Genomic DNA, 14071 nt, shown 5'->3' with positions numbered 1-14071 from the left:
ACACTCTTCTCCCTCTAGTCTACCTATGGACTGTCCTGTGCCTTCTAGTATTATATGCATTATGGAGCTGGACTTAGGTAGCACACTATCCTCCCTCTAGTCTTCCTATGGACTGTCCTGTGCCTTCTAGTATTATACTCATTATGGAGCTGGACTTAGGTAGCACACTCTCCTCCCTCTAGTGTACCTGTGCCTTCTAGTATTATATGCATTATGAAGCTGGACTTAGGTAGCACCCTATCCTCCCTCTAGTCTACCTATTGACTGTCCTGTGCCTTCTAGTATTATATCCATTATGGAGCTGGACTTAGGTAGCACATTATCCTCCCTCTAGTCTACCTATGGACTGTCCTGTGCCTTATAGTATTATATGCATTATGGAGCTGGACTTAAGTAGCACACTATCCTCCCTCTAGTCTACCTATGGATTGTCCGGGGCGTCCGGGGCCTTCTAGTATTATATGCATTATGGAGCAGGACTTAGGTAGCACACTATCCTCCCTCTAGTCTACCTATGGATTGTCCGGGGCCTTCTAGTATTATACACATTATGGAGCTGGACTTAGGTAGCACACTCTCCTCCCTCTAGTCTACCCAGGGTCTGTCCTGTGCCTTCTAGTATTATACACATTATGGAGCTGGACTTAGGTAGCACACTCTCCTCCCTCTAGTCTACCCAGGGTCTGTCCTGTGCCTTCTAGTATTATACACATTATGGAGCTGGAATTAGGTAGCACACTCTCCTCCCTCTAGTCTACCCATGGACTGTCCTGTGCCTTCTAGTATTATACGCATTATGGAGCTGGACTTAGGTAGCAAACTCTCCTCCCTTTAGTCTACCCATGGACTGTCCTGTTCCTTCTAGTATTATATGCATTATGGAGCTAGACTTAGGTAGCACACTATCCTCCCTCTAGTCTACCTATGGATTGTCCGGGGCTTCTAGTATTATATGCATTATGGAGCTGGACTTAGGTAGCACACTATCCTCCCTCTAGTCTACCTATGGACTGTCCTGTGCCTTCTAGTATTGTATGCATTATGGAGCTGGACTTAGGTAGCACACTTTCCTCCCTCTAGTCTACCTATGGACTGTCCTGTGCCTTCTAGTATTATATGCATTATGGGGCTGGACTTAGGTAGCACACTATCCTCCCTCTAGTCTACCTATGGATTGTCCTGGGCCTTCTAGTATTATATGCATTATGGAACTGGACTTAGGTGGCACTCTCTCCTCCCTCTAGTCTACCTATGGACTGTCCTATGCTTCCTAGTATTATATGCATTATGGAGCTGGACTTAGGTAGCAAACTCTCCTCCCTCTAGTCTACCTATGGACTGTCCTGTGCCTTCTAGTATTATATGCATTATGGAGCTGGAATTAGGTAGCACACTATCCTCCGTCTAGTCTACCTATGGACTGAACTGTGCCTTCTAGTATAATATGCATTATGGAGCTGGACTTAGGTAGCACACTATCCTCCCTCTAGTCTACCTATGGATTGTCCGGGGCCTTCTAGTATTATATGCATTATGGAGCTGGACTTAGGTAGCACACTATCCTCCCTCTAGTCTACCTATGGATTGTCCGGGGCCTTCTAGTATTATATGCATTAAGGAGCTGGACTTAGGTAGCACACTATCCTCCCTCTAGTCTACCTATGGACTGTCCTGTGCCTTCTAGTATTATATGCATTATGGAGCTGGACTTAGGTAGCACACTCTCCTCCCTCTAGTCTACCTATGGACTGCCCTGGACCTTCTAGTATTATATGCATTATGGAGCTGGACGTAGGTAGCACACTCTCCTCCCTCTAGTCTACCTATGGACTGTCCTATGCTTCCTAGTATTATATGCATTATGGAGCTGGACTTAGGTAGCAAACTCTCCTCCCTCTAGTCTACCTATGGACGGTCCTGTGCCTTCTAGTATTATATGCATTATGGAGCTGGAATTAGGTAGCACACTATCCTCCGTCTAGTCTACCTATGGACTGAACTGTGCCTTCTAGTATAATATGCATTATGGAGCTGGACTTAGGTAGCACACTATCCTCCCTCTAGTCTACCTATGGATTGTCCGGGGCCTTCTAGTATTATATGCATTATGGAGCTGGACTTAGGTAGCACACTATCCTCCCTCTAGACTACCTATGGATTGTCCGGGGCCTTCTAGTATTATATGCATTAAGGAGCTGGACTTAGGTAGCACACTATCCTCCCTCTAGTCTACCTATGGACTGTCCTGTGCCTTCTAGTATTATATGCATTATGGAGCTGGACTTAGGTAGCACACTCTCCTCCCTCTAGTCTACCTATGGACTGCCCTGGACCTTCTAGTATTATATGCATTATGGAGCTGGACGTAGGTAGCACACTCTCCTCCCTCTAGTCTACCTATGGACTGCCCTATGCTTCCTAGTATTATATGCATTATGGAGCTGGACTTAGGTAGCAAACTCTCCTCCCTCTAGTCTACCTATGGACTGTCCTGTGCCTTCTAGTATTATAAGCATTATGGAACTGGAATTAGGTAGCCCACTATCCTCCGTCTAGTCTACCTATGGACTGAACTGTGCCTTCTAGTATAATATGCATTATGGAGCTGGACTTAGGTAGCACACTATCCTCCCTTTAGTCTACCCATGGACTGTCCTGTTCCTTCTAGTATTATATGCATTATGGAGCTGGACTTAGGTAGCACACTCTCCTCCCTCTAGTCTACCTATGGACTGTCCTGTGCCTTCTAGTATTATATGCATTATGGAGCTGGACTTAGGTAGCACACTCTCCTCCCTCTAGTCTACCTATGGACTGTCCTGTGCCTTCTAGTATTATATGCATTATGCAGCTGGACTTAGGTAGCTCACTCTCCTCCCTCTAGTCTACCTATAGACTGCCCTGTGCCTTCTAGTATTATATGCATTATGGAGCTGGACTTAGGTAGCACACTCTCCTCCCTCTAGTCTACCTATGGACTGTCCTGTGCCTTCTAGTATTATATGCATTATGCAGCTGGACTTAGGTAGCTCACTCTCCTCCCTCTAGTCTACCTATGGACTGCCCTGTGCCTTCTAGTATTATATGCATTATGGAGCTGGACTTAGGTAGCACACTATCCTCCCTCTAGTCTACCTATGGACTGCCCTGTGCCTTCTAGTATTATATGCATTATGGAGCTGGACTTAGGTAGCACGCTCTCCTCCCTCTAGTCTACCTATGGACTGTCCTGTGCCTTCTAGTATTATATGCATTATGGAGCTGGAATTAGGTAGCACACTATCCTCCGTCTAGTCTACCTATGGACTGAACTGTGCCTTCTAGTATAATATGCATTATGGAGCTGGACTTAGGTAGCACACTATCCTCCCTCTAGTCTACCTATGGACTGTCCTGTGCCTTCTAGTATTATATGCATTATGGAGCTGGAATTAGGTAGCACACTATCCTCCCTCTAGTCTACCTATGGATTGTCCGGGGCCTTCTAGTATTATATGCATTAAGGAGCTGGACTTAGGTAGCACACTATCCTCCCTCTAGTCTACCTATGGACTGTCCTGTGCCTTCTAGTATTATATGCATTATGGAGCTGGACTTAGGTAGCACACTCTCCTCCCTCTAGTCTACCTATGGACTGCCCTGGACCTTCTAGTATTATATGCATTATGGAGCTGGACGTAGGTAGCACACTCTCCTCCCTCTAGTCTACCTATGGACTGTCCTATGCTTCCTAGTATTATATGCATTATGGAGCTGGACTTAGGTAGCAAACTCTCCTCCCTCTAGTCTACCTATGGACGGTCCTGTGCCTTCTAGTATTATATGCATTATGGAGCTGGAATTAGGTAGCACACTATCCTCCGTCTAGTCTACCTATGGACTGAACTGTGCCTTCTAGTATAATATGCATTATGGAGCTGGACTTAGGTAGCACACTATCCTCCCTCTAGTCTACCTATGGATTGTCCGGGGCCTTCTAGTATTATATGCATTATGGAGCTGGACTTAGGTAGCACACTATCCTCCCTCTAGACTACCTATGGATTGTCCGGGGCCTTCTAGTATTATATGCATTAAGGAGCTGGACTTAGGTAGCACACTATCCTCCCTCTAGTCTAGCTATGGACTGTCCTGTGCCTTCTAGTATTATATGCATTATGGAGCTGGACTTAGGTAGCACACTCTCCTCCCTCTAGTCTACCTATGGACTGCCCTGGACCTTCTAGTATTATATGCATTATGGAGCTGGACGTAGGTAGCACACTCTCCTCCCTCTAGTCTACCTATGGACTGCCCTATGCTTCCTAGTATTATATGCATTATGGAGCTGGACTTAGGTAGCAAACTCTCCTCCCTCTAGTCTACCTATGGACTGTCCTGTGCCTTCTAGTATTATAAGCATTATGGAACTGGAATTAGGTAGCCCACTATCCTCCGTCTAGTCTACCTATGGACTGAACTGTGCCTTCTAGTATAATATGCATTATGGAGCTGGACTTAGGTAGCACACTATCCTCCCTTTAGTCTACCCATGGACTGTCCTGTTCCTTCTAGTATTATATGCATTATGGAGCTGGACTTAGGTAGCACACTCTCCTCCCTCTAGTCTACCTATGGACTGTCCTGTGCCTTCTAGTATTATATGCATTATGGAGCTGGACTTAGGTAGCACACTCTCCTCCCTCTAGTCTACCTATGGACTGTCCTGTGCCTTCTAGTATTATATGCATTATGCAGCTGGACTTAGGTAGCTCACTCTCCTCCCTCTAGTCTACCTATGGACTGCCCTGTGCCTTCTAGTATTATATGCATTATGGAGCTGGACTTAGGTAGCACACTCTCCTCCCTCTAGTCTACCTATGGACTGTCCTGTGCCTTCTAGTATTATATGCATTATGCAGCTGGACTTAGGTAGCTCACTCTCCTCCCTCTAGTCTACCTATGGACTGCCCTGTGCCTTCTAGTATTATATGCATTATGGAGCTGGACTTAGGTAGCACACTATCCTCCCTCTAGTCTACCTATGGACTGCCCTGTGCCTTCTAGTATTATATGCATTATGGAGCTGGACTTAGGTAGCACGCTCTCCTCCCTCTAGTCTACCTATGGACTGTCCTGTGCCTTCTAGTATTATATGCATTATGGAGCTGGACTTAGGTAGCACACTATCCCCCCTCTAGTCTTCCTATGGACTGTCCTGTTCCTTCTAGTATTATATGCATTATGGAGCTGGACTTAGGTAGCACACTCTCCTCCCTCTAGTCTACCTATGGACTGTCCTGTGCCTTCTAGTATTATATGCATTATGGAGCTGGAATTAGGTAAGGCACTCTCCTCCCTCTAGTCTACCCATGGACTGTCCTGTGCCTTCTAGTATTATATGCATTATAGAGCTGGAATTAGGTAACACACTCTCCTCCCTCTAGTTTACCTATGGACTGTCCTGTATAATATGCATTATGGAGCTGGAATTAGGTAGCACACTATCCTCCGTCTAGTCTACCTATGGACTCAACTGTGCCTTCTAGTATTATATGCATTATGGAGCTGGACGTAGGTAGCACACTAGCTTCCCTCTAGTCTACCTATGGATTGTCCGGGGCCTTCTAGTATTATATGCATTATGGTGCTGGACTTAGGTAGCACACTATCCTCCCTCTAGTCTACCTATGGATTGTCCGGGGCCTTCTAGAATTATATGGATTAAGGAGCTGGACTTAGGTAACACACTATCCTCCCTCTAGTCTACCTATGGACTGTCCTGTGCCTTCTAGTATTATATGCATTATGGAGCTGGACTTAGGTAGCACACTCTCCTCCCTCTAGTCTACCTATGGACTGCCCTGGGCCTTCTAGTATTATATGCATTATGGACCTGGAGTTAGGTAGCACACTCTCCTTCCTCTAGTCTACCTATGGACTGCCCTGTGCCTTCTAGTATTATATGCATTATGGAGCTGGACTTAGGTAGCACACTCTCCTCCCTCTAGTCTACCTATGGACTGTCCTGTGCCTTCTAGTATTATATGCATTATGGAGCTGGACTTAGGTAGCACACTATCATCCCTCTGGTCTACCTATGGACTGTCCTGTGCCTCCTAGTATTATATGCATTATGGAGCTGGACTTAGGTAGCACACTCCCCTCCCTCTAGTCTACCCAGGGACTGTCCTGTGCCTTCCAGTATTATATGCATTATGGAGCTGGACGTAGGTAGCACACTCTCCTCCCTTTAGTCTACCTATGGACTGTCCTGTGCCTTCCAGTATTATATGCATTATGGAGCTGGACTTAGGTAGCACACTCTCCTCCCTCTAGTCTACCCAGGGACTGTCCTGTGGCTTCTAGTATTATACGCATTATGGAGCTGGAGTTAGGTAGCACACTCTCCTCCCTCTAGTCTACCTATGGATTGTCCTGTGCCTTCTAGTATTATATGCATTATGGAGCTGGATTTAGGTAGCACACTCTCCTCCCTCTAGTCTACCTATGGATTGTCCTTTGCCTTCTAGTATTATATGCATTATGGAGCTGGATTTAGGTAGCACACTCTCCTCCCTCTAGTCTACCTATGGCTATGGACTGTCCTGTGCCTTCTAGTATTATATGCATTATGGAGCTGGAATTAGGTAGCACACTCTCCTCCCTCTAGTCTACCCATGGACTGTCCTGTGCCTTCTAGTATTATATGCATTATGGAGCTGGACTTAGGTAGCACACTCTTCTCCCTCTAGTCTACCCATGGACTGTCCTGTTCCTTCTAGTATTATATGCATTATGGAGCTGGACTTAGGTAGCACACTCTCCTCCCTCTAGTCTACATATGGACTGTCCTGTTCCTTCTAGTATTATATGCATTATGGAGCTGGACCTAGGTAGCACACTCTCCTCCCTCTAGTCTACCTATGGACTGACCTGTGCCTTCTAGTATTATATGCATTATGGAGCTGGACTTAGGTAGCACACTCTCCTCCCTCTAGTCTACCTATGGGCTGTCCTGTGCCTTCTAGTATTATATGCATTATGGAGCTGGACTTAGGTAGCACACTATCCTCCCTCTAGTCTACCTATGGACTGTCCTGTGCCTTCTAGTATTATATGCATTATGGAGCTGGACATAGGTAGCACACTCTCCTCCCTCTAGTCTACCTGTGCCTTCTAGTATTATATGCATTATGAAGCTGGACTTAGGTAGCACACTCTCCTCCCTCTAGTCTACCCATGGACTGTCCTGTGCCTTCTAGTATTATACGCATTATGGAGCTGGACTTAGGTAGCACACTATCCTCCCTCTAGTCTACCTATGGACTGTCCTGTGCTTTCTAGTATTATATGCATTTTGGAGCTGGATTTAGGTAGCACACTATCCTCCCTCTAGTCTACCTATGGACTGCCCTGTGCCTTCTAGTATTATATGCATTATGGAGCTGGACTTAGGTAGCACACTCTCCTCCCTCTAGTCTACCTATGGACTGTCCTGTGCCTTCTAGTATTATATGCATTATGGAGCTGGACTTAGGTAGCACACTCTCCTCCCTCTAGTCTACCTATGGATTGTCCTGTGTCTTCTAGTATTATATGCATTATGGAGCTGGACTTAGGAAGCACACTCTCCTCCCTCTAGTCTACCTATGGACTGTCCTGTGCCTTCTAGTATTATATGCATTATGGAGCTGGACTTAGGTAGCACACTATCCTCCCTCTAGTCTACCTATGGACTGTCCTGTGCCTTCTAGTATTATATGCATTATGGAGCTGGACTTAGGTAGCACACTATCCCCCCTCTAGTCTACACAGGGACTGTCCTGTGCCTTCTAGTATTATATCCATTATGGAGCTGGATTCAGGTAGCACACTCTCCTCCCTCTAGTCTACCTATGGACTGTCCTGTTCCTTCTAGTATTATATGCCTTATGGAGCTGGACTTAGGTAGCACACTGTCCTCCCTTTAGTCTACCTATGGACTGACTTGTGCCTCCTAGTATTATATGCATTATGGAGATGGACTTAGGTAGCACACTATCCTCCCTTTAGTCTACCCATGGACTGTCCTGTTCCTTCTAGTAGTATATGCATTATGGAGCTGGACTTAGGTAGCACACTCTCCTCCCTCTAGTCTACCTATGGACTGTCCTGTGCCTTCTAGTATTATATGCATTATGGAGCTGGACTTAGGTAGCACACTCTCCTCCCTCTAGTCTACCTATGGACTGTCCTGTGCCTTCTAGTATTATATGCATTATGCAGCTGGACTTAGTTAGCTCACTCTCCTCCATCTAGTCTACCTATGGACTGCCCTGTGCCTTCTAGTATTATATGCATTATGGAGCTGGACTTAGGTAGCACACTCTCCTCCCTCTAGTCTACCTATGGACTGTCCTGTGCCTTCTAGTATTATATGCATTATGCAGCTGGACTTAGGTAGCTCACTCTCCTCCCTCTAGTCTACCTATGGACTGCCCTGTGCCTTCTAGTATTGTATGCATTATGGAGCTGGACTTAGGTAGCACACTATCCTCCCTCTAGTCTACCTATGGACTGCCCTGTGCCTTCTAGTATTATATGCATTATGGAGCTGGACTTAGGTAGCACGCTCTCCTCCCTCTAGTCTACCTATGGACTGTCCTGTGCCTTCTAGTATTATATGCATTATGGAGCTGGACTTAGGTAGCACACTATCCCCCCTCTAGTCTTCCTATGGACTGTCCTGTTCCTTCTAGTATTATATGCATTATGGAGCTGGACTTAGGTAGCACACTCTCCTCCCTCTAGTCTACCCAGGGACTGTCCTGTGGCTTCTAGTATTATACGCATTATGGAGCTGGAGTTAGGTAGCACACTCTCCTCCCTCTAGTCTACCTATGGATTGTCCTGTGCCTTCTAGTATTATATGCATTATGGAGCTGGATTTAGGTAGCACACTCTCCTCCCTCTAGTCTACCTATGGATTGTCCTTTGCCTTCTAGTATTATATGCATTATGGAGCTGGATTTAGGTAGCACACTCTCCTCCCTCTAGTCTACCTATGGCTATGGACTGTCCTGTGCCTTCTAGTATTATATGCATTATGGAGCTGGAATTAGGTAGCACACTCTCCTCCCTCTAGTCTACCCATGGACTGTCCTGTGCCTTCTAGTATTATATGCATTATGGAGCTGGACTTAGGTAGCACACTCTTCTCCCTCTAGTCTACCCATGGACTGTCCTGTTCCTTCTAGTATTATATGCATTATGGAGCTGGACTTAGGTAGCACACTCTCCTCCCTCTAGTCTACATATGGACTGTCCTGTTCCTTCTAGTATTATATGCATTATGGAGCTGGACCTAGGTAGCACACTCTCCTCCCTCTAGTCTACCTATGGACTGACCTGTGCCTTCTAGTATTATATGCATTATGGAGCTGGACTTAGGTAGCACACTCTCCTCCCTCTAGTCTACCTATGGGCTGTCCTGTGCCTTCTAGTATTATATGCATTATGGAGCTGGACTTAGGTAGCACACTATCCTCCCTCTAGTCTACCTATGGACTGTCCTGTGCCTTCTAGTATTATATGCATTATGGAGCTGGACATAGGTAGCACACTCTCCTCCCTCTAGTCTACCTGTGCCTTCTAGTATTATATGCATTATGAAGCTGGACTTAGGTAGCACACTCTCCTCCCTCTAGTCTACCCATGGACTGTCCTGTGCCTTCTAGTATTATACGCATTATGGAGCTGGACTTAGGTAGCACACTATCCTCCCTCTAGTCTACCTATGGACTGTCCTGTGCTTTCTAGTATTATATGCATTTTGGAGCTGGATTTAGGTAGCACACTATCCTCCCTCTAGTCTACCTATGGACTGCCCTGTGCCTTCTAGTATTATATGCATTATGGAGCTGGACTTAGGTAGCACACTCTCCTCCCTCTAGTCTACCTATGGACTGTCCTGTGCCTTCTAGTATTATATGCATTATGGAGCTGGACTTAGGTAGCACACTCTCCTCCCTCTAGTCTACCTATGGATTGTCCTGTGTCTTCTAGTATTATATGCATTATGGAGCTGGACTTAGGAAGCACACTCTCCTCCCTCTAGTCTACCTATGGACTGTCCTGTGCCTTCTAGTATTATATGCATTATGGAGCTGGACTTAGGTAGCACACTATCCTCCCTCTAGTCTACCTATGGACTGTCCTGTGCCTTCTAGTATTATATGCATTATGGAGCTGGACTTAGGTAGCACACTATCCCCCCTCTAGTCTACACAGGGACTGTCCTGTGCCTTCTAGTATTATATCCATTATGGAGCTGGATTCAGGTAGCACACTCTCCTCCCTCTAGTCTACCTATGGACTGTCCTGTTCCTTCTAGTATTATATGCCTTATGGAGCTGGACTTAGGTAGCACACTGTCCTCCCTTTAGTCTACCTATGGACTGACTTGTGCCTCCTAGTATTATATGCATTATGGAGATGGACTTAGGTAGCACACTATCCTCCCTTTAGTCTACCCATGGACTGTCCTGTTCCTTCTAGTAGTATATGCATTATGGAGCTGGACTTAGGTAGCACACTCTCCTCCCTCTAGTCTACCTATGGACTGTCCTGTGCCTTCTAGTATTATATGCATTATGGAGCTGGACTTAGGTAGCACACTCTCCTCCCTCTAGTCTACCTATGGACTGTCCTGTGCCTTCTAGTATTATATGCATTATGCAGCTGGACTTAGTTAGCTCACTCTCCTCCATCTAGTCTACCTATGGACTGCCCTGTGCCTTCTAGTATTATATGCATTATGGAGCTGGACTTAGGTAGCACACTCTCCTCCCTCTAGTCTACCTATGGACTGTCCTGTGCCTTCTAGTATTATATGCATTATGCAGCTGGACTTAGGTAGCTCACTCTCCTCCCTCTAGTCTACCTATGGACTGCCCTGTGCCTTCTAGTATTGTATGCATTATGGAGCTGGACTTAGGTAGCACACTATCCTCCCTCTAGTCTACCTATGGACTGCCCTGTGCCTTCTAGTATTATATGCATTATGGAGCTGGACTTAGGTAGCACGCTCTCCTCCCTCTAGTCTACCTATGGACTGTCCTGTGCCTTCTAGTATTATATGCATTATGGAGCTGGACTTAGGTAGCACACTATCCCCCCTCTAGTCTTCCTATGGACTGTCCTGTTCCTTCTAGTATTATATGCATTATGGAGCTGGACTTAGGTAGCACACTCTCCTCCCTCTAGTCTACCTATGGACTGTCCTGTGCCTTCTAGTATTATATGCATTATGGAGCTGGAATTAGGTAACACACTCTCCTCCCTCTAGTTTACCTATGGACTGTCCTGTATAATATGCATTATGGAGCTGGAATTAGGTAGCACACTATCCTCCGTCTAGTCTACCTATGGACTCAACTGTGCCTGCTAGTATTATATGCATTATGGAGCTGGACGTAGGTAGAACACTAGCTTCCCTCTAGTCTACCTATGGATTGTCCGGGGCCTTCTAGTATTATATGCATTATGGTGCTGGACTTAGGTAGCACACTATCCTCCCTCTAGTCTACCTATGGATTGTCCGGGGCCTTCTAGAATTATATGCATTAAGGAGCTGGACTTAGGTAACACACTATCCTCCCTCTAGTCTACCTATGGACTGTCCTGTGCCTTCTAGTATTATATGCATTATGGAGCTGGACTTAGGTAGCACACTCTCCTCCCTCTAGTCTACCTATGGACTGCCCTGGGCCTTCTAGTATTATATGCATTATGGACCTGGAGTTAGGTAGCACACTCTCCTTCCTCTAGTCTACCTATGGACTGCCCTGTGCCTTCTAGTATTATATGCATTATGGGGCTGGACTTAGGTAGCACACTCTCCTCCCTCTAGTCTACCTATGGACTGTCCTGTGCCTTCTAGTATTATATGCATTATGGAGCTGGACTTAGGTAGCACACTATCATCCCTCTGGTCTACCTATGGACTGTCCTGTGCCTCCTAGTATTATATGCATTATGGAGCTGGACTTAGGTAGCACACTCCCCTCCCTCTAGTCTACCCAGGGACTGTCCTGTGCCTTCCAGTATTATATGCATTATGGAGCTGGACGTAGGTAGCACACTCTCCTCCCTTTAGTCTACCTATGGACTGTCCTGTGCCTTCCAGTATTATATGCATTATGGAGCTGGATTTAGGTAGCACACTCTCCTCCCTCTAGTCTACCTATGGATTGTCCTGTGCCTTCTAGTATTATATGCATTATGGAGCTGGATTTAGGTAGCACACTCTCCTCCCTCTAGTCTACCTATGGCTATGGACTGTCCTGTGCCTTCTAGTATTATATGCATTATGGAGCTGGAATTAGGTAGCACACTCTCCTCCCTCTAGTCTACCCATGGACTGTCCTGTGCCTTCTAGTATTATATGCATTATGGAGCTGGACTTAGGTAGCACACTCTTCTCCCTCTAGTCTACCCATGGACTGTCCTGTTCCTTCTAGTATTATATGCATTATGGAGCTGGACTTAGGTAGCACACTCTCCTCCCTCTAGTCTACATATGGACTGTCCTGTTCCTTCTAGTATTATATGCATTATGGAGCTGGACCTAGGTAGCACACTCTCCTCCCTCTAGTCTACCTATGGACTGACCTGTGCCTTCTAGTATTATATGCATTATGGAGCTGGACTTAGGTAGCACACTCTCCTCCCTCTAGTCTACCTATGGGCTGTCCTGTGCCTTCTAGTATTATATGCATTATGGAGCTGGACATAGGTAGCACACTCTCCTCCCTCTAGTCTACCTGTGCCTTCTAGTATTATATGCATTATGAAGCTGGACTTAGGTAGCACACTCTCCTCCCTCTAGTCTACCCATGGACTGTCCTGTGCCTTCTAGTATTATACGCATTATGGAGCTGGACTTAGGTAGCACACTATCCTCCCTCTAGTCTACCTATGGACTGTCCTGTGCTTTCTAGTATTATATGCATTTTGGAGCTGGATTTAGGTAGCACACTATCCTCCCTCTAGTCTACCTATGGACTGCCCTGTGCCTTCTAGTATTATATGCATTATGGAGCTGGACTTAGGTAGCACACTCTCCTCCCTCTAGTCTACCTATGGACTGTCCTGTGCCTTCTAGTATTATATGCATTATGGAGCTGGACTTAGGTAGCACACTCTCCTCCCTCTAGTCTACCTATGGATTGTCCTGTGTCTTCTAGTATTATATGCATTATGGAGCTGGACTTAGGAAGCACACTCTCCTCCCTCTAGTCTACCTATGGACTGTCCTGTGCCTTCTAGTATTATATGCATTATGGAGCTGGACTTAGGTAGCACACTATCCTCCCTCTAGTCTACCTATGGATTGTCCGGGGCCTTCTAGTATTATATGCATTATGGAGCTGGACTTAGGTAGCACACTATCCTCCCTCTAGACTACCTATGGATTGTCCGGGGCCTTCTAGTATTATATGCATTAAGGAGCTGGACTTAGGTAGCACACTATCCTCCCTCTAGTCTACCTATGGACTGTCCTGTGCCTTCTAGTATTATATGCATTATGGAGCTGGACTTAGGTAGCACACTCTCCTCCCTCTAGTCTACCTATGGACTGCCCTGGACCTTCTAGTATTATATGCATTATGGAGCTGGACGTAGGTAGCACACTCTCCTCCCTCTAGTCTACCTATGGACTGCCCTATGCTTCCTAGTATTATATGCATTATGGAGCTGGACTTAGGTAGCAAACTCTCCTCCCTCTAGTCTACCTATGGACTGTCCTGTGCCTTCTAGTATTATAAGCATTATGGAACTGGAATTAGGTAGCCCACTATCCTCCGTCTAGTCTACCTATGGACTGAACTGTGCCTTCTAGTATAATATGCATTATGGAGCTGGACTTAGGTAGCACACTATCCTCCCTTTAGTCTACCCATGGACTGTCCTGTTCCTTCTAGTATTATATGCATTATGGAGCTGGACTTAGGTAGCACACTCTCCTCCCTCTAGTCTACCTATGGACTGTCCTGTGCCTTCTAGTATTATATGCATTATGGAGCTGGACTTAGGTAGCACACTCTCC

Source organism: Ambystoma mexicanum, chromosome 2q, assembly GCF_040938575.1.
Source record: "Ambystoma mexicanum isolate Mex_15411 chromosome 2q, UKY_AmexF1_1, whole genome shotgun sequence".
NCBI classification, from domain to species: Eukaryota; Metazoa; Chordata; class Amphibia; order Caudata; family Ambystomatidae; genus Ambystoma; species Ambystoma mexicanum.
Note: the sequence above shows the minus strand (reverse complement) of the source record.